Here is a 12,745-nt window from a genome sequence, read left to right on the forward strand (position 1 = left end):
GGTTCTTCTGGACATAGCGGGTGTTGATTCTCTCCCACAGTTAATTCTTTCGGAGATTCAGAGGTAGCTGTCATGTTTCACAGACCTTGTCTCTCCTTCCTTATCTCCTTGTTTACTATATTTGGTCTTAGACTATTATAGATCATATTTTTCAAACTTGTATTCATATTAGATGCTCATGTATTCAGTGACACCGGGTTTTGAAGAGTGTTCGTATCAGTATTTGTGGGATTTTGTCTTGTATTTAAATATTATATTTTCAAACTTAAAGAGAAATTGTGGGTTATTGAGATTATCGGCTTGCCTAGTATTAAATTATGGGATTTTGGGTCGTGACAATGGGACTCCTAATATAATATCATGGGATATATCTTTTACCAAAAAAAATGTTTTAGGTATACAAACCTTATCTTGGCAAATAAACACTTTTGGCAATTTATAAGAAATACTCATTCTATCACCACTAGCATTTCTTAATATATGAGTAGTTTTATGAAAATATCTCGAAGGCATTATTCCTCCTTTAAATACAATTCAAATTTGCACCACTATCAAATAAAGTAGTAAACTCTTTTTTGAAATTATAGTCTATTAAAAGAGTAACTTTTATTAAGAATTTTTTAGTAGTAAAAAGCTGGAGTTTTTGTAAAAACTCATTATCAGCCATATTAACTGCTCTTAGAAAACTACTTTTTGCTGCCTCTTTAGAGGTACCATCATTAATATTATCAAAAATCTTTTTCAGTAATATTAGTACTAAATTCCTGACTTATTGTAATGACCCGGATGATCGTTTTGAGAGTATTAGCCCCGAACCCCTAATTATTTCTTCCTCTATTTTATTTTTGGGTTTTGTGACTTTCTGGGAGGATTTATCTTTGGTTTCGAAGTGAAATGGGACACATAGTCCCTAAAAAATGGAAGCTTAAGTTATAGGAATTGACCGTAGTTCGAATTGTGTGAAGACGACTCCGAAATGGAGTTTCAACGGTTCCAATATCTTCGTAGGATGATTTTGGTCTTAGAAGCGTGTTCGGATGTTGAATTGGAGGTTCGTAGGTCATTTTAGCGTCAATTGGCGAAAGTTGGAAATTTGATGAATTTTGGGAAGTTTGACCAAGAGTGAGCTTTTTTATATCGGGTTCGAATTCCGATTTCGAAAGTTGGAGTAGGTCCGTAATATAAATTATGACTTGTGTGAAAAATTTGAGGTCAATCGGACTTGATTTGATAGGTTTCGGCGTCGGATGTATAAGTTTGAAACTTTAAAGTTCATTAGGCTTGAATCGATGTGTAATTCGTGTTTTAGCATTGTTTGAAGTGATTTAAAGGCTCGACAAAGTTCGTGTGATGTTTTAGGACTAGTTGGTATATTTGGTTGAGGTCCCTGGGGCCTCGGGTGAGTTTTAGATGGTTAACAGATCATTTTTGGACTTAGAAGATTTTCTGGTGATGGACTAGTTCTGGTGTAATCGCACCTGCGCAAGATTGACCGAACCCGCAGAAGCGAGCAATTGGTCGTAGATGCGACGTGAAGACTGCAGAAGCGGACGAGTGTAGGAAGGTTTGTCGGCATAAGCGGACGTGTTTGCGCAAATCTGCACCCGCAGAAGCAGGATTTGGACCGCAGAAGCATATCACGGGTCGCAGAAGCGGTTCCGTAGGTGCAGATAATTGGCCGCAGTGCGAGAAGCCTGGGCAGTGTTTAAAACCGAAGGGCTTCCTGATTTTTATCATTTTGGACTTTGCAAACTCGGTCTAGGGCTATTTTTGAGAGCCTTTTCTAGGGGTTTCTTGAGGTAAGTCTCTTGTGCTTATTTTGATCAATAATCTTTTTTCCCCGTTGTTTTCCCTACATAGATTGTGTGTGTTTAAGGTGGAATATGGGAGTTGAGCCTAGGAATTTGAAAAGTGTAATTTGGGGATTTGAGTGGCGACATGGTGTCAGATTTCAGTAGTTTTGGTATGGCAGAACCTGATATCGAATGTGTGTTCATATTTGGTGACGTTTACCCGATTCCAAGACGTGGGCTCCGGTCGACTTTTTGGGCCGAAATTTCAATTCTTTGCTAAAGTCGTAGTTTCATTATTTAAATTAGTCTCTTGTAGTTATATTTATAGTATGAAATTATTTTGGCTAGATTCAAGCCGGTCGGAGTTGAAAAGTCAAGGGAAGGGCATACTACTTGACTGATTGAGCGAAATTTAAGCTAAGTGACTTGTCTAACTTTGTGCGGAGGAAATTACCTTAGGATTTGGTATTGTTGTAATAATTTGTGATATGCGAGCACTGTGTACGCGAGGTGACGAGTGCGTACACGGGCTTATTATGAAAAATTCGGTTCTTGCCGATTTGTCATCTTTTAAAATACATTAACGGAGTTGTCTTCTTTTAAAATACATAACTGAGTTGCCTTTGCATATGTAGTGATCATGTTTAGCCTGGCATTGCATGTCTACGTGCCTTAACTCTTACTTGCAATATGTGCAACATGCTTAGTTGAATTACCTGGTTATCCTTTATTTGAATTAAATCTGTAACTGTAAGATTTTTGCTGAAAATTCATGTTTTTCCTTCAGTTACCTGTTGCATATTTACTTTGGGACTACGAGGCGGTTTCTCGGGAGATCCCGTTGTACTACATATTTACTTTGGGACTACGAGGCGGTTCCTCTGGAGATCCCCCTGTACTGCATACTTACTTTGGGACTACGAAACATTTACTCGAGAGATCCCCATGTACTGCATATTTACTTTGGGACTACGAGGTGTTTACTCGGGAGATCCCCATGTGTTGCATATTTACTTTGGGACTACGAGGCAGTTCCTCGGGAGATCCCCCTATACTGCATCTTTACATTTGGGACTACGAGGTTGTACCTCGGGAGTGCCCCTGTTGTGTACCTATATTTATTGTGCTGATATTTTCTGAAACTTCTTATTGTTAAATTCTCAGTCATTTCAAAATATTATTATATCTTCTACCTTGTTTTTCTTTTAAACCAGTAGGGCCCTGACCTGACCTTGTCACTACTCTATCGAGGTTAAACTTGGCGCTTACTCGGTATCGTTGTTACGTACTCATACTACACTCTGCACATCTTTTGTACAGATCTAGGTTCTTCCCACCAGACCAGATACCGGTGAGTTGGACCACACATGGAGACTTCAAGGTATATATGTCAGCGCCCGCAGATCTCGGAGTCCCCCTCTATCCTTCTTATGTTGTTTTCCTTGTTTTTTCTTTAGACTCTGATGTATATAGATACTTAGTAATTCATCTTAGAAGCTTATGACTTATTTCTACTGGGGTTTTGGGAGATGCATTGATTTTGAATCGCAGTTTGAATTATATTACATGCTTAGATGTGAGCTTCAGTTTTATTATTCAGTTATTCCGCAAATTGTTAGGCTTACCTAGTCTTAGAGACTAGGTGCCATCACGACATCCTTCGGAGGGGAAAATAGAGTCGTGACAAGTTGGTATCAGAGAACTAGGTTCATAGGTGTTATGAGTCATAAGCAGGTTTAGTAGAGTCTCGCGGATCGGTACAGAGACATTTGTACTTATCTTCGGGAGGCTATAGAACTGTTAGGAAAAGTTTCACTTTCTTGATTTCCTTATCGTGCGGGATTCTAACTTCGGACTCTAAACTTCTATATTTTTATTCTCTCATAGATGGTGATGATACCTACAGCTGGATCGGATGACCAGATACCCTCGTCCCCTGCACCCGCACGAACTACTATAGAGGAGCCACCAGTAGCTCCAATTGGAGGATAGGAACTCGAGATGCTTGTTACTGGACCAGCCCTCCAGAAGACTCTAGCCCAGTTTTTGAGCATGTTCAGTGCCTTGGCTCTGGCAGGATTGATACCTCTTGCTCCTTCCACATCTCATGCCGGGGGAGGAGCACAGACTCCTGTCGCCGGTACCCCACAGCAGCGAGTTCAGTAGACCAGGATCCAAAGATCATACCGATACAGCCGGTAGCTCCAGTTCAGCTCGAGGTTAGGGCAACAGCTTCTGAGGTAGATCAACTCAGACCTAAGAGGTACAAGAAGTACCACCCGCCTACTTTCTGTGGCTTGGCGTCACAGGATGCCCAGTGTTTTCTTAAGGAGTGCCACCGTATCCTCCGTACTATGGGTATTGCAGAGACTAGTAGGGTTTCTTTCACTATATTCCAGCTTAGAGGAGCGGCCTACCAGTGGTGGCGTGCATACGAGTTGGATGGTCCGGTTGAGGCAGCTTCACCCGCCTGGACTCAGTTCTCAGATATGTTCCTGAGGGAGTATGTTCCTCAGAGTCTCAAGGATGCCTGGCACGCGAAGTTTGAACATTTGTGCCAGGGTGCTATGACCGTGTCAGAGTATGCAGTCTGATTCAGTGATTTGGCCAGGCATGCACCAACCCTGGTCGCTACTGTTCGAGAGCGAGTTCGTCGGTTTATTGAGGGGCTCAACCCCAGTATCAAATTAAGCATGGCCCGCGAGGTGGAGATGGATATTACGTACCAGCATGTAGTAGGGATTTCTAGGAGGTTGGAGGGTATGCTGACTCAAGATAGAGAGGAGAGAAAGGCCAATAGGTCTCGAGAGTCTGGCACTTACAGTGGTACTCATGCCCCAGCTACAGCTTCTCAGGGCAGAGGTTATATGGGTCACCCTGTTCATTCAGCACTTCCAGACGCCAGCGGTGCTCCGGCCACTACTAGGCCCCACGATCCTTATTATGCACCGCCAGTGTCTAGTGTGCCTTCTGTACGAGGTGCTTCCAGTGGTCAGTCCATTCGATCAGGACCGAGCCAGTCATAGCAGCCACGTCCTCTAAGAGCTTGTTTTGAGTATGGTGACACTCGTAATTTGGTGAGTGATTGCCCCAGATTCAGGAAGGGTGCATCTCCACAGATTTCTCAGGCACTGCATGCTCCACCGGGTCCTCAGGCTATGATTACAGCACCAGCTACCACCCCACCTACACAGCCAGCTAGAGGTGGAGGTCAAACAGGTAGAGGTCGCCCTAGAGGGGGAGGCCATGCCAGATATTATGCCTTTCCTGCTAGGACAAAGGGAATTACATCAGATTCTGTTATCACATGTATTATTACGGTGTGCTATAGAGATGCGTCAGTCTTATTTGATCCAGGTTCCACTTATTCCTATGTGTCATCTTATTTTGATTCGTGTTTGGGTCTATCCCATGATTCTCTGAGTTCCCCTGCTTATGTATCTACACCTGTGGGTTATTCCATTGTTGTTGACCATGTGTATCGGTCGTGTTTGATTGTTCTTAGTGGTTTTGAGACTAGAGTCAATTTATTATTGCTCAATATGGTGGATTTCGATGTTATTTTGGGCATGGACTGGTTGTCACCCTATCACGCTATCTTTCATTATCATTCCAAGATGGTGATGTTGGCTATACCAGGTCTACCAATACTAGAGTGGAGAGGTACCTTGGATCATATTCCTAGCAGGGTTGTTTCATTTCTTAAAGCTCAGCGAATGGTTGAGAAGGGGTGTGATATGTATCTGGCCTATGTGAGATATGTTAGTGTTGATACTCCTACTGTTGAGTCAGTTCCGGTAGTGAGAGATTTTGTAGACGTATTTCCAGCGGACCTTCCGGGCATGCCGCCCGACAGAGATATTGACTTTGGCATTGATTTATTACTGGGCACTCCGCCCATTTCTATTCCACTTTATCGTATGGCCCCAGCAGAGTTGAAGGAGTTAAAGGAACAATTGCAAGAGTTACTCGATAAGGTCTCCATTCGTCCCAGTGTGTCGCCATGGGGTGCTCCTATCTTGTTTGTGAAGAAGAATGGTTCTATGAGAATGCGTATTGATTATCGCCAGTTGAACAAGGTTACGGTGAAGAACATATATCCCTTTCCACGTATTGATGACCTATTTGATCAGCTTCAGGGTGCCAGAGTGTTCTCTAAGATCGACTTGCATTCAGGCTATCATCAGTTGAAGATTCAGGAACCAGATATCTCGAAGACTATTTTCAGGACTCGGTATGGTCATTACGAGTTCCTTGTGATGTCTTTTGGGCTGACCAACGCCCCAGCAACATTCATGCACTTGATGAGCAGTGTATTTCATTCCTATCTTAACTCCTTCGTCATTGTGTTTATTGACGACATTCTGGTGTACTCCCGGAGTCGGGAGGATCATGAGCAGCACCTAAGGACTGCACTTCAGACCTTGAAGGAGAAGAAGTTGTATGCAAAATTTTCGAAGTGTGAGTTCTGGCTAGACTCAGTGGCATTTTTGGGTCATGTAGTATCGAGTGAGGGGATCAAGGTAGATCCGAAGAAGATTGAAGCAATGCAGAGTTGGCCTAGACCGTCCTCAGCTACAGAGATTCGGAGTTTTCTTGGCTTGGCGGGGTACTACCATCGATTTGTAGAGGGTTTCTCATCTATTGTTGCACTTATGACTAGATTGACCCAGAAGGGTGCTCCGTTTAGATGGATCGAGGAGTGTGAGGACAGATTTCAAAAGCTCAAGGCTGCTTTGACTACAACCCCAGTATTAGTGTTGCCTACTGGATCGGGGTCCTATACGGTATATTATGATGCGTCACATGTTGGTCTCGGTGCGGTATTTATGCAAGATGGAAGGGTAATTTCCTATGCGTCCAGACTGTTGTAGGTGTATGAGAAGAATTATCATATCCACGACCTCAAGTTAGCAGCTACTGTTCATGCCTTGAAGATCTGGCGGCACTATTTGTATGGTGTTCCTTGTGAGGTTTTCACCGATCACCGGAGTCTACAACATCTGTTTAAATAGAAGGATCTTAACTTGAGACAACAGAGATGGTTGGAGTTGCTTAAGGATTATGACATTACTATCCTCTATCATCTCGGGAAGACCAATGTAGTGGCCGATGCCCTGAGTTGCAAGGCGGAGAGTTTGGACAGTTTAGCATATCTACCAGTAGCAGAGAGGCCTTTAGCCTTGGATGTTCAGGCCTTGGCCAACCAGTTTGTTAGATTAGATGTTTCCGAGCCGAGCCGAGTTTTGACTTGTGTGGTTTCTCAGTCTTCTCTTTATGATCGTACCAGGGAGTGTCAGCATGATGACCCTCATCTGCTTGTCCTTAAGGACACAGTTCAGCACGGTGATGCCAAGGAAGTCACTATTAGAGATTACGGTGTATTACGGATGCAGGGCAAGCTATTTGTGCCTAATGTAGATGGATTGTGTGAGTTGATTCTCCACGAGGCTCACAGTTCGCGGCATTCCATTCATCCAGGTGCTGCGAAGATGTATCAGGATTTGAGGCAACACTATTGATGGATGCGGATGAAGAAAGACATAGTGGGATATGTAGCTCGTTGCCTAAATTGTCAGGAGGTGAAATATGAGAATCAACGACCGGGTGGATTGCTTCAGAAGGTGGAGATTCCATAGTGGAAGTGGGAGCGGATCACTATGGATTTTGTTGTTGGTCTCCCATGGACTCAGAGGAAGTTCGATGCGTTTTGGGTGATTGTGGATAGATTGACCAAGTCAGCTTATTTTATTTATGTGATTAATACTTACTCTTCAGAGCAACTGGCTCAGGTTTACATCCATGAGATTGTCAGGCTTCATGGCGTACCGATATCTATCTTCTCTGACCAGGGTATGCAGTTTACATCATGATTCTGGAGAGCCATACAATGTGAGTTGGGTACTCGCGTGGAATTGAGTATAACATTTCATCCTTAGACGGACGGACAGTCTGAACGCACTATTCAGATAGTGGGGGATATGCTTCGTGCGTGTGTGATTGATTTTGGGGGTGTTTGGGATCAGTTCTTGCCACTTGTGGAGTTTGCCTACAACCTTTTGAGATTCTTGAGAGGGTTGGAGAGGTGGCTTATAAACTTGCACTACCACCTAGTCTCTCTGTAGTTCATCCAGTATTCCACGTTTCCGTGCTCCGGAAGTATCACGGCGATCCGTCTCATGTGTTAGACTTCAGCTCAGTCCAGTTGGACAAGGATCTATCTTATGTTGAGGATCCAGCGGCCATTTTGTACAGGTGGGTTCGAAAGTTGAGGTCAAAGAATATTACTTCAGTAAAAGTTTAGTGGAGGGGTCATCCGGTCGAGGAGGCGACTTGGGAGACCGAGCATGATATGCGCATCAATTATCCTCATCTTTTCACCACTTCGGGTATGTCTCTATACTCGTTCGAGGATGAACATATGTTTTAAGAGGGTGAATATGTAACGACCCGACCGATTGTTTTGAGAGTATTAGCCCTGAACCCTTAATTATTTCTCCCTCTATTATATTTTTGGTTTTTGTGACTTGTCGGGAGGATGTCTTTGATTTCGGAGTGAAATGGGACACATAGTCCCTAAAAAATGGAAGCTAAGTCATAGGAATTGACCGTAGTTCGAACTGTGTGAAGATGACTCCGGAATAGAGTTTCGACGGTTCCAATAGCTTTGTAGGGTGATTTTAGTCTTAGGAGCATGTTCGGATGTTGAATTGGAGGCCCGTATGTCATTTTAGCGTAAATTGGCGAAAGTTGGAAATTTGATGAATTTTGGGAAGTTTCACCAGGAGTGGACTTTTTGATATCGGGTTCGGATTCCGATTCCAGAAGTTGGAGTAGGTCTTTAATGTCAATTATGACTTGTGTGCAAAATTTGAGGTCAATCAGACTTAATTTGATAGGTTTCGGCGTCGGATGTAGAAGTTTGAAACTTTAAAGTTTATTAGGCTTCAATCAATGTGTAATTCGTATTTTTAGCATTGTTTGATGTGATTTAAAGGCTCGACTAAGTTCATGTGATATTTTAGGACTAGTTTGTATATTTGGTTGAGGTCCCGGGGCCTCGGGTGAGTTTCGGATGGTTACCGGATCATTTTTGGACTTAGAAGATTTTCTGGTGCTAGGCTAGTTCTGGTATAATCGCACCTGCGCAAAATTAACTGCATGTGCGAGCCCGCAGAAGCGAGCAATTAGGCGCAGATGCGGGGCTGGGGGACTTGGCCAGTGGTCGCATATGCGACGTGAAGACCGCATGAGCGGAGTCGCTTCTGTGGAAGATTGATCGCAGAAGCGGACGTGTTTGCGCAAATGCGCAGTCGGAAAAACGGGATTTGGACCGCATAAGCGGAATGGGTGCCAAGAGCTGATTCCACAAAAGTGGATCACAGGCCGCAGAAGCGGTTCGGCATGTGCGGATAATTGGCCGCAGGTGCGAAAAGCCTGGGCAGTGTTTAAAATCGAAGGGCTTCGTGATTTTTATCATTTTGGACTTTGCAAACTTGGTCGAGGGCGATTTTGAGAGCATTTTCTAGGGGTTTCTTGAGGTAAGTCTCTTGTGCTTATTTCGATCAATAATCTTTTTTCCCTATTATTTTCCCCACCTAGTTTGTGTGTATTTAAGGTGGAATGTGGAAGTTGAGGCTAGGGATTTGGAAAGTGTAATTTGGGATTTGAGTGGCGACTTGGTGTCGGATTTCGGTAGTTTTTGTATGGGTGAACTCAATATCGAATGGGTGTTCGTATTTTGTGACTTTTACCCGATTTCAAGACGTGGGTTCAGGTCGACTTTTTGTGCCGAATTTTCGATTCTTTGCTAAAGTCATAATTTTATTATTTAAATTAGTTTCGTATAGTTATATTTATAGTATGAAATTGTTTTGGCTAGATTCGAGCCAATCCAAGTTGGAAAGTCAAGGGAAGGGCATACTACTTGACTAATTGAGCGAGATTTGAGGTAAGTGACTTGTCTAACTTTGTGTGGGGGAAATTTCCTTAGGATTTGGTACTGTTGTAATAATTTGTAATATGCGAGCACTGTGTACGTGAGGTGACGAGTGCGTACACGGGTTGATTATCAAAAATTTGGTTCTTGCTGATTTGTCATCTTTTAAAATACATTAACGGAGTTGTCTTCTTTTAAAATACATTAACTGAGTTGCCTTAGCATATGTAGTGATCATGTTTAGCCTGGCATCGTATGACTAGGTGTCTTAACTCTTACTTATAATTTGTGCAACATGCTTAGTTGAATTACCTGCTTATCCTTGATTTGAATTAAATTTGTAACTGTAAGATTTTTGCTGAATTTTTTTGTTTTTCCTTCGATTACCTGCTGCATATTTACTTTGGGACTACAGGGCGGTACCTCGGGAGATCCTCCTATACTGCATCTTTACATTTAGGACTACGAGGTGGTACCTCGGGAGTGCCCCTGTTGTGTACCTCTATTTATTGTGCTGATATTTTCTGAAACTTCTTATTGTTAAATTCTATGTCATTTCAAAATATTATTATATTTTCTGCCTTATTTTTCTTTTAAACCAGTAGGGCCCTAATCTGACCTCGTCACTACTCTACCGAGGTTAGGCTTGGCACTTACTAGGTACCGTTGTGACGTACTCATACTACACTCTGTACATCTTTTGTGCAGATCCAGGTTCTTCCCACCAGACCAGATACTAGTGAGTTGGACCGCACGTGGAGACTTCAAGGTATATCTGCCATCGCCCGCAGAACTCGGAGTCCCCCTATATCCTTACTATGTTATTTTTCTTATTTTTCTTTAGACTCTGATGTATAGATACACTTAGTAATTGCTCTTAAAAGCTTGTGACTTATTTTTACTGGGTTTTGGGAGATGTATTGATTTTGAATCGCAGTTTGAATTATATTACGTATTTAGATTTGAGCTTCAGTTTTATTATTCAGTTATTCCGCAAATTGTTAGGCTTACCTGGTCTTAGAGACTAGGTACCATCACAACATCCTACGGAGGGGAAAATGGGGCCGTGACACTTATAGGGACATGAGAATTTTCTAATTTAATAATTCTCTTGTCTAAGGCTATATTTGAAGCCTTTAAAAACTAAAGAATAGACACAATGATGAACATTCTGTCCGTCTTCTTCTTTTACCGCGTTCATTATTTCGGCGCGATGCTCCTTTGTCAAATAATTGTCCCACCAGCCTTTTAATTGGCCAATAAAACCTACCAATATCATTTCGGCAATCGTTTTCTCAGAATTCTTATTAACCTTGCAAATAGTGATGTACATAAGAATTCTATATACTTGAGTATAAATTTGATGGTCAGTAAAACAATCTATATTTCATTCATAGATTTTTGTGCCATTATAACTCTGAAAAAATGACTAGCATCAGGCTCCTCTATGAGTACATCTTGAGGAGTTGACCTAGGATAATAGAACATCCTTTGGACCGATTTTTGAGCAAACTTTTATGAGATTTTATTAATCTCATTAGAGAGTTTTACTCTCCTATCTTCATCAGATAGGTGCTCTAAATTTAAAGGACTAATTTTGAATCCTTCAAATTTTTCATCTAATAATTTCTCGAGGTCCTCTAGATTTCTTAACTTAAAGTCTTTGACCTTAGGAGGAGGTTGGATACTTGCAGTAGTAATTTTCTCTTTAACTTTTGTAGTATCTTTCCTAGATATTTTCTGGACTTCTGTTATTAATCTGTCCAGTTTTTCATTAATGAAAATAATTTATTCACCCATAAATACTAATATAAATATTAGTATAATTATTCAGCGTAAGCATAATATTCAAATTCTTAGCAGTGATTTTTCAGTATCATCTTCAAATAATTTTGAAAAAACTATAAAATAAATTATCCTATTTTTTCTCCCATTTGAAAGAGCTTTGTGGGGAAAAAACCGATTTAGTAATTTCACCATTAGCGAATTTGTAATCTATTTCTAACATGAAAATATAACCATCAACATATTTAGACATAAACCATGGTACAAAAGCAATCATTTTATTGTGGCTACTAATATCGTTATAAAAATTATTTTGGAAGAAATTTATTAATTTCTCATTAAAATTATCAAAAAACAATTTTCTGACATGTGGGTTTTTTAAATTCTTCTGAAATTAATTTTCTTGCCAGTGAACCGGGACTAAAATCTATTTGGTTTTTATCCATTTAAACCATCGAAAAAATCCATTTCGGATTCAGTTGGATCGGGAATAGCACTAGCAATATTATTAGTACTAATTTTTATGACATCTATTCTATTATTTTCTCTAATTTGTGATGTAGATGCTCTTGATAGAAAATCTACAGTATAATCAATAAGTGAAATATAAGAGGAATTTGATCTAGTTAATCTAGATGAATAACTGATATTATAAGTTTATTCAACTTCTGTAATTTCACTGTTAGTGTCATTTCGAGGAGCTATTGCTTCCTCAATGACCCAATTTCCCCCCTTTTATTTAGGAGGATCTATAGTATTTCCATACTTTCCCTCCAGCGTGACTCGAACCCAGAACCTAACGGTCGTGGGTGGAGGTGCTTTTACTAACTGAGCAAGCCTTACTTGTCTGACAATTCTTTGAGAAAATTTATTTCATCCCATTTAATAGGTCTTCTGGTAGTAACTTTATATTTACCAAAATTAGTTTCTATAAGAATAGTCTCATTTTTGAAATTCTTAATTTTGCACATAGGATTTAAAGTATATAGAGGCTTATAATAAATCCTGTAATAGATACATATAAGTTCTGTTCCCGGCATATAATCATAACCATGAAGCTTAATACTTAATATTAAAGCATTTAAAGATTTTTCATAATATAATATATTTCCTACATAAGAAAAATAAGAATACACATTTTAATTAATGGATGGTTACGTGTGCTGACCAAAATCGTAATTTGTCAATAACTAAGAGACCAAAAGTGATTACAATCAAAGCTCTCTAT

The sequence above is a fragment of the Nicotiana tabacum genome, chromosome 17 (genome assembly GCF_000715075.1).
Source record: "Nicotiana tabacum cultivar K326 chromosome 17, ASM71507v2, whole genome shotgun sequence".
Classification (NCBI taxonomy): Eukaryota; Viridiplantae; Streptophyta; class Magnoliopsida; order Solanales; family Solanaceae; genus Nicotiana; species Nicotiana tabacum.